Consider the following 9,184-nt stretch of genomic DNA (forward strand, 5'->3'; position numbering starts at 1 on the left):
TGGAGGTGGTCCTGGTAGACTAATATTTTGGAAAGAACATAGCTGTGGACCCAGGCTTGGCAGTAGCTCCAACACCCCCACAAATGACTTGGCCTCTTTGAACTTGATCTCCCTCTAAAAGTGCATGAGATGGGACGTTTTCTGGCCTCATCAACCTGTGGCTATGAATGAAATCATTGACCTTAATGCCCCACTTTTTCTGCCTTGTAACCCCCCCTCCCCCCCATGCATAGGACTACAGGTTTCTACCTACTCAGAGAGCCCCTAGGATATCTGACATGTGTTAGTAGCCCATTATTTATGACTGGCCCTGGCCTGCAAGCCACAGAAGGGCTTCGGGCCCCTGAAAGAGCCCTTACTTCATGTCCAGCCCCATCCCCAAACCCTCAAACCTGCAGACAGACTAAGCGCCAGGTCCCATCAATGATGAGAGAGAATCATTCACTCAGTCTTCTCTGAACTGGACTACTGGAGTTCTGTGAAGAAGTGGGGAGAGGGTTCCTCTCACCAAATCCAGATCATACCTTGTCACCATGCTTCACAGCAGCAGGCGTGCGAGCTTCTCTTACATAATCCCCAGGAAAGAAAGCTCCTTTGCTGGCAGCTCCCCGGCGCCCCCCTCCCATCTTTCCCTAAGGTTCTGACCCAGTCCTGGGAGCTGGGCTGGGGAAAGCTCACCTTGCTCTGGCTCTCCTCCAGAATCCCACCTCCCGTATACCCCACCCCCAAGTCAGACCCTCCCCCTTCGAGAGGAGGGATGCTGGGAGGAGGGAGCACGGACCTTTCCATGTATCAGACACAACCCAATTCTGAATCCTGACTTAGCATTGTCTGGAAAACCCTTCTTTACCAGGATAGCAGTTCCCTTTTAGAAGGGTTGGGGTGTCAGGTAAAGGGGATACATGACAGGTGCTCAACAAATGTTACTTCCCTTTCCTTAATCCAGGAATTCATTGGTCTCCTTTGGGGAAGGCAGGAATGGTGGCACCTCTGATTTGTGTAGCTACTTGGGGAACCAGGGGAGCAGACCCAGCGAGGGCCAGGAGGGCCTGGAATGGCCCGGCTGGATGAGGCCAGTGTACATCCAGCCTAGCAGCCCTTTTGTGGTCTTCTGGGGTGAGCTCTGTGAGTCCCAATGTAGTGGAACCAAAAATCCTGGCTGGTGGTTAGGTGTGTTAGGATTTGAGCCAATAGGACATCCTGGCTGAGACCTCAGACTTAGAAAGAGAGTGGAGGGAACATACATTTTGGGGTGTCCTGAAAACCCCCTTTTCACCTGGAATACTTCCTGTGGTGTGCATGCCTACCTAGCTGAAACGGAAGCCAGCGTCCCTCCCCGGCAGACGTTCCCTGGGTAGCAGTCCCTCTGCGGCAGCCCCACAGGATGGTCACGCAGCCTCTGCTAGAATGATCCTGGAAGCAGGTCCATCAAATAGGGGAAAGGGCATGCTCTAGATCCGAAGACATCTCCACATGTGGGAATGAGAGCAATCTAATAGGGATACAGGGTGAGAGAAAATGCATAAAGACAGGATGGGGAGAGCTGGTTTAAAGATAGTCAGTCTCAAAAACAACCTTGAACCTGGTGGGGACAGGGACTCAGTGGGGAGGCTGGGCAAGGGGCTAGGCTGAAGGTGTGGAGAAGTCACTGGGGGATGTTTGGGATCGCCCGAGAGGAGATCTTCCCCAATTAGATGTTCTGGGTTCTGGGATCCAGTCCTGTCTCCCAACCTCTCCTCTGTTTCCCTGGGAAAGGCCCTCAGAGAAGTTTCAGCGAAAGTTGGGACCAGGGAATTGACCTGTGAAGGGAGCCTGCAGAGGTGGTGTCCGCGTGGACCAGCAGGAGAGTCTACTGGAAGCTGCTCTGCAACACGGAAGCTGGCAGCTTCCCAGAGGAGATGACTCGTGCCCTTAAAAAGGCTCTCGGAGCTGGAGGCAGCCACCGTGAGGGGCTGTGTGTGTGTCCATCTAGCCTGCATTCTCCATGAAGAGACACAGAGTTCCAGGATTAGCTATGTGCACATGTGGAGGCACATCACCCGTGCCTTAGGCACCCTCATCGCCTGCATACCCATCCACATCACCTCCAAGGACCCTGACATGTGCACACCACTTCCTTCCCATCTTGTCACTCGATTCACTTGTCACTGGAGAATTCATCCAGTCCCAGGACTTCTTGTCCCCTCCTTCTCTGCCCTCATCCTCCCCCCCACCCCCCGCAGCCAGCCCCACCCCTGAGAAAGTACAGCTCAGGGGTCCCCAGGGCTGCACAGGAAATGCTTTGCACACTACGGGTCAGCCAGGCTATTTTCTGTCCCAGAGCTGGAGGAAGGTCAGGCCCGGAGCAGTCAGTCACGACACAGTCAGCTGTTTTCTGCCTCTTTCTCTGGAGCTTTCTCTCTGCCTCTACAAGTTGCAGTCAGTATTTCTCCATCTCTCAGTGTCTCGCCCTGTCTCTGTATTTCTCTTTCAGTCCTCAGGGACTTTTTGATCCAATGCCCTTTGCTGCCTCTCTCTCCAGGACTGCCTGCCCACATACCCTTCAAAACTCAGTGCGGTGCCACCTCTTCCAGAAAGCTTTCCCTGACCCCTCCTGTCCAATCTGGACACCCTCCCCCTTTGTGCCCAGAGCTCCTCGCAGGATGCTCTCAGAGCAATGGGCTGTGCGGATGAGCTGTGTCTCTGCCTCCTGGCTGGACTGTGAGAAACTGGAGCCAGGTACCCTGCCTTAATGACTTTGTTTCTCAGACATACACCACACATGCATCCATGTACCTATGCCTCGTTTATTTGTTTACTCGTGGACTGGGATACAGAATACCGCAGTGGTTAACAACCCAGACTCTGGGGTCGGATTGCCTGAATTGAAATCTCAGCTGTGTGATCATGGGCATGTTACTTAAAGTCTTTATGTCTCAGTTCTCTTGACGGTGAAATGGGGCTGAGATGAGTACCTGCTTCAGTGAGTTGTTTGGGAGGATGAAATGAGTTAACACATGTAAAGCCCTAAGAACAGTGCCTGGCCCCTAGTAAGTGCTCCCAAATGTTACCTATATTATTATTTTCACTTCTGGTAGTGTTGAACGAACTCCAAAAGCAGCTCAGGAGAAAAGGTTCCTTTATATATATATCTGGTAAGCAAACAATGGAAGAACCAGTAATATTTCAAATAAAAAGTTATAAAAATTATAATTATCCTCATAAGTTCATTCAGTCCCATGTTATTAATTTGTATTGGTCTTAATCTTTTTGTTAGTGGTTTTATGAATCCAGTTTTTCCTGGAGTTCTACAAATCCTCACCCGGTTCAAGGTTGGTCTGAAAGTTGATCAGAAATCTATATTTTAGAATAAGTGTTAGAATCCTCTATGAGTCTCTGTGATGATGAAACATATTTGTGAAAAGTGTCAGAATAAAATAATGACTATTAATGACAAAGCTCAAATTGACATGGTTAAAGATCTGATTACAATGTAATTGACTAAAAATTTGCTTTTTTCTGCAATACACAACATTTTAAGATTATAACTAAAATTACAAATAAAAGCATTATATTTGGACATCATAGATTCTTAGAAATTTTATGTAATTTCTAGAATATTTATTTTAACAATAATATATGCATATGAATACAGCATAATTATTATTTCTTTTTTAAATTCTTTATTGTTTAAAGTAATACATGAGTCTCCTTTTCCCCCCCATTGACCTCTCCCCTGCCACCTCCTCCCCCAAGCACAAATCCTCACCCCGCCCTACTGTCTGTGTCCATTGGTTTTGCTCATATGAATGCATACAAGTCCTTTGGTTGATCTCTTTCCCCCTCACCCCCTGCCTTCCCTGTTCCATGCTTCTATGTCTCTGGTTCCATTTTTGTTTATCAGTTTATGTTGTTAATTATATTCCACAAATGAGTGAGATCATGTGATATTTATCTTTCTCTGACTGGCCTATTTTGCTTAGCATAATGCTCTCTAGTTCCATCCATGATATTGCAAATGGTAAGAATTCTTTCTTTTTTACAGCAGCATAGAATTCCACTGTGTAGATGTACCACAGTTTTTTAATCCACTCATCTGCTGATGGGCACTTAGACTGTTTCCAAATCTTAGCTATTGTAAATTGTGCTGCTATGAACCTAGGGGTGCATATATCCTTTCTGATTGATGTTTCTGTTTTCTTGGGATACATTCCTAGAAGTGGGATTACTGGGTCAGATGGAAGTTCTACTTTTAATTTTTTGAGGGAACGCTATGCTGTTCTCCACAATGGCTGCACCAGTCTGCATTCCCACCAGCAGTGCAAGAGGGTTCCCCTTTTCTCTGCATCCTCTCCAGCACTTGTTGTTTCTTGATTTGTTGATGATAGCCATCCTGACAGGTATGAGATGGTACCTCATTGTTGTTTTGATTTGCATTTCTTGGATGATTAGTGACTTTGAGCATGTTTTCATATGTCTCTTGGCCTTCTGTATGTCCTCTTTCGAAAAATGTCTATTTAGGTCCTTTGCCCATTTTTTTTTTTATTGGATTGTTTATCTTCCTTTTGTTAAGTTGTATGAGTTCCCTGTAAATTTTGGAGATTAAGCCCTTATCAGAGATAACATTGGCAAATATGTTCTCCCAGGCATTGGGCTTTCTTGTTGTTTTGTTGATGGTTTCTTTTGCTGTGCAGAAGCTTTTTATTTTGATGCAGTCCCATTTGTTTATTTTCTCCTTAGCTTCCATTGCCCTAGGAGCTGTGTCAGTAAAGATATTGCTATGACATATATCTGATATTTTTCTGCCTGTGGATTCCTCTAAGATTTTTATGGTTTCCCATCTTACGTTTAAGTCCTTTATCCATTTTGAATTTATTTTTGTGTATAGTGTAAGTTGGTGTTCTAGTTTCATTTTTTTGCAAGTATCTGTCCAATTTCCCCAACACCATTTATTGAAGAGACTGTCTTGACTCCATTGTACGCTCTTGCCTCCTTTGTCAAATATTAATTGAGTATAGTGGCTTTGGTCGATCTCTGGGTTCTCTGTTCTGTTCCATTGGTCTATGTGTTTGTTCTTGTGCCAGTACCAGGCAGTTTTGAGAACAGTGCTTTGTAATACAGCTTGATATCTGGTATTGTGATCCCTCCAACATTGTTTTTCTTTCTCAATATTGCAGTAGCTGGTCAGGGTCTTTTTTTTTAATTCCAGATGAATTTTTGGAGAGTTTGTTCTAGGTCTTTGAAATACGCCATTGGTATTTTAATGGGGATTGCATTGAATCTATACATTGCTTTGGGTAGTATGAACATTTTAATGATGTTGATTCTACCAATCTATAAATATGGTATATTCTTCCATTTGTTTATATCTTCCTCTATCTTTTTTTCAACATCCTGTAGTTTTCTGAGTACAGGTCCTTTACCTCCTTGGTTAAATTTATTCTTAGGTATCTTAATTTTTTTGTTGCAGTGGTAAATGGGATTGTTTTTTAGTTTTTCTTTCTGTGAGTTCATTACTGTTGTATAAAAAAGCCATAAATTTCTGGGTGTGAATTTTGTATCCTGCTACATTGCTGAATTCATTTATTAAGTCTAGTAGTTTTTTGATGGAGTCTTTAGGGTTTTCTATGTACAATATCATGTCATTTGTGAATAAAAACAATTTTACTTCTTCTTTTCCAATTTGGATGCCTTTTATTTCTTCTTCTTGTCTGATCTCTATGGCTAGCACTTCCAGTACTATGTCGAACAGGAGTGTGAAAGAGGGCATCCCTATCTTGTTCCTGTTCTTAGGGGAAATGGTTTTAGTTTCTGTCCATTAAGTATGATGTTGGCTGTAGGTTTGTCATATAAGACTTTTATTATGTTGAGGTATTATCCCTCTATTCCCACTTTGCTGAGTGTTTTTATCAGAAAAGGGTGTTGGATTTTGTCATATGCCTTTCTGTATCAATTGATATGATTATGTGATTTTTTAGATTCTTGGAAATTAGTTTAATTTCCCCCTTTTATAAAGTGAGAGAGCTGTCCTTTGAAATATTTTAGGGGTTTTTCTTAAAAATTTCAAAGCTATTTTCAGGTTAAGAAAAAGATAATTTAATTATGGGGAAGTTTATCAAACATATCAAAAGTTTTTAAAACAATCAAATAGGATCATAATTTACTGTGAAACAGTATTTAGTAATCTATTTAATCATAGTGATAATAAAGACTTCACAGGTAAATACAGAATGTTAAATAATTATAAGCAAAATTTAGCTCTTTTTTTTTGTTAATATTTTTTATTGATTTTTTACAGAGAGGAAAGGAGAGAGATAGAGAGTTAGAAACATCGATGAGAGAGAAACATCGATCTGCTGCCTCCTGCATATCTCCCACTGGGGATGTGCCCGCAACCAAGTTACATGCCTTTGACCGGAATCGAACCTGGGACCCTTGAGTCCGCAGGCCGACGCTCTATCCACTGAGCCAAACCGGTTTCGGCAAATTTAGCTCTTTTAATATTAAAAAAACTTGATTTATAGAAACAATAAAAAACTAATGAAACAGAGCACAAAAAATAATTTTAATAAAACACACAATCTTTGCTTTCCTTTTATAATTGCTTCCTAAGAGCATAGGAATAGTACAAGAAAACTTTGTCCTTTTAACAGAGAAAGAACCAAACTCTAATTTTGCATCAGCTTACTTTTGATTTTTCAATTCGCTTATTTAATTAAATTCACTTTAATCTTATTTAGCTTGACCAAACACAAAATTCATTTCTCAAGATTTCTTTTTTACAAACCTACAATTTTCCTGTGCCTTTTAGTTTGTCTCTTCTTATTCAAATAACCAACTTATTTTAGGTAAACAATTTTCTTTTAATTCTACCAAAAATGGATTTCCATTCCTGTATCTTTTTTTAATGTATATCTTAAAATACATTTATCATATAATTATTGCTAAAAAGTTTTACCTGAATATGTTTAGATTACTCATGAAAACTCCATGAGATGTTATTAAACTCCAAAATATTATTTTCTTCCATATTAGTTCGCTTTTTTTTTTTTTTTTTTTAGCAATAATCGCGCCTTGGATAAACTTCATTGGCTACGATACTGCCACTGCGCAAAGCTAGTTTGCATTCTTAACCCTTAAAAACCTTAATTTATAATGACAGCTGAAAAAGGAAGCAGTCAGCTTTTTTGTTGTTGTTGTTAATCCTCACCCGAGGATATTTTTCCATTGATTTTTAGAGAGAGTAGAAGAGAGAGGGAGAGACACAGAGGGAGGAACATCGATGTGGGAGAGGCACATAGATTGGTTGCCTCCCAAACATACTCTGACCAGGGCTGGGGATCAGCCTGCAACCGAGGTACAAGCCCTTGACCAAAATCGAACCTGGGACCCTTCAGTCTGATGGGTCTATTCACTGAGCCAAACCAGCTAGGGCATCAGTATTTTTTAGATTGGCAAATTTATGAATATATTTAATAACCTCTGGAAATATATTTAATAACCTATGGGTTCTTTCATTGGCAAATATATTTCATAATTTTTAGAAACATGTTTCCTCACCAAAGTACAAAACATTTATTAAAACAGATTCAAATTTACCTTTTAACTTTCTCTGTAAGAAAACAAAAGTAGATCAACGTTGACTTATTTAACGATTAATGCTTCAGTATTTTATCTTATTTGGAAATTAGAGGCCCAGTGCACAAGATTTGTGCACTGGAGGTGGGGGGTGGTCCCTCAGCCCAGCCTGCTCCCTCTCACAGTCAGGGAGCCCTCAGGGGGGATGTCCGACTGACAGCTTAGGCCCGTTCTGTGCTCGCCAGTCTCTGTGGGGAGCGGGCCTAAGCCTTTGGAGAAGACAATTAAGATTTGTACTTGCCCTTGGCAAGGGGCCTGGGAGCCAGAGCAGCAGTTTGTGCTTTTTACAAAAATCCTTGTTTCCTATTTTTTTCTTGTCTGAGTAATTGAGGTTGTTGGTGAAGATAGGTGACTTTGAACTGCTTCTAGATTTGCATTTCTGGTTTTGAAAAGATTTTTAATAAAGGACAGTTGCTCTCAATTGCCAAAGAATTGGTTTGTAACTTAAGTGACACCATAGGTAGATCTACCCATTCATCTTCCTAATGGGTTTCTTTCTCTCTGAGCACATAGTTTTAGCTTAGGGGATGAGGCTTTAAAAAAAAAATTCCTATCAGACTCTGAATATTTAGTTTCCAGTTTGGCCACTTTTCTTTCTTTCTTTCTTTCTTTTTTTAATTTGTTTCCTTTTTAAAATTTTTTTTATTTTTAGAGAAAGGGAAGAGAGAGCGAAATATCGATCTGAGAGAGAAACATCAATCATGTTAACATAAGAAACATTCAAACCTGTGAAGAATTTTTGTGAATATATTTGAGCCAAACTGTTGACAAATGCTGGAAAGCAGAATCTCAATGGATTGAGATAATGATTTGGAGAATGACAGTTTTGCATCTTGTTTTATGCATTACAATCAAAAGAGGAAATAGTAAGTGGGTAACATGAAATCCATTGGTCAGGTGGGAGAAAGCAAAGCTGGGAAACCTCTGGGACTGGATACAAGGTAAAATGATAGACACATACAGTACTTCTCTGACTTAGATGGGTGCAGGATAGTTAACAGCCAACAGTTAACTCAGTCACAATGAGGGGATTTGTTGTCTCTGCAGAGCGGTGTCTGTGCTTTGAAGGGTCCGGAAAAAGGAAAATTACTTTGACATTCCAACGACCTGTTATTGTAGATGCAAAAAGACGATAGATAGTCTCAGTTAAGGTAAAGATTGACCTTTGTCAGGGAATATACCAGACTAGGACATGACTACCCACCATAAACTGCTTTTCAGTTAAAAAAAGTTTTAATTTCATGCCATCCTTTATGATTATTCCAGGGGCAGAAATAGAATCATGGGGACAAGCTATAGTTATAAGAAATATTAATCACCCTGGCTGGTTTGGCTCAGTGGATAGAGCATCCGCCCGCTGACTAAAGGGTTCCGGGTTCAATTCTGGTCAAGGGCACGCACTTTGGTTGCAGGCTCTGGTGTGTGCAGGAGGCAACCAATTGATGTGTCTCTCTCACATCAATGTTCCTCTCTCTCTCCCCTTCCCTTCCCATAAAATCCCATGGGAAAATATCCTCGGGTGAGGATTAACAGTAACAAAAACAAAAAGAAATACTAATTTCTGTTA

At 41.3% G+C, this 9,184-nt stretch overlaps 1 pseudogene; it reads right to left on the reverse strand.

Moving 5' to 3' along the window:
- Positions 1 to 6,990: 6,990 nt before the first annotated feature.
- Positions 6,991 to 7,097, reverse strand: LOC132231993 (U4 spliceosomal RNA; annotated as a pseudogene).
- Between the last annotated feature and the right edge of the window lie 2,087 nt (positions 7,098 to 9,184).

Source organism: Myotis daubentonii, chromosome 3 (assembly GCF_963259705.1).
Source record: "Myotis daubentonii chromosome 3, mMyoDau2.1, whole genome shotgun sequence".
Taxonomy (NCBI): Eukaryota; Metazoa; Chordata; class Mammalia; order Chiroptera; family Vespertilionidae; genus Myotis; species Myotis daubentonii.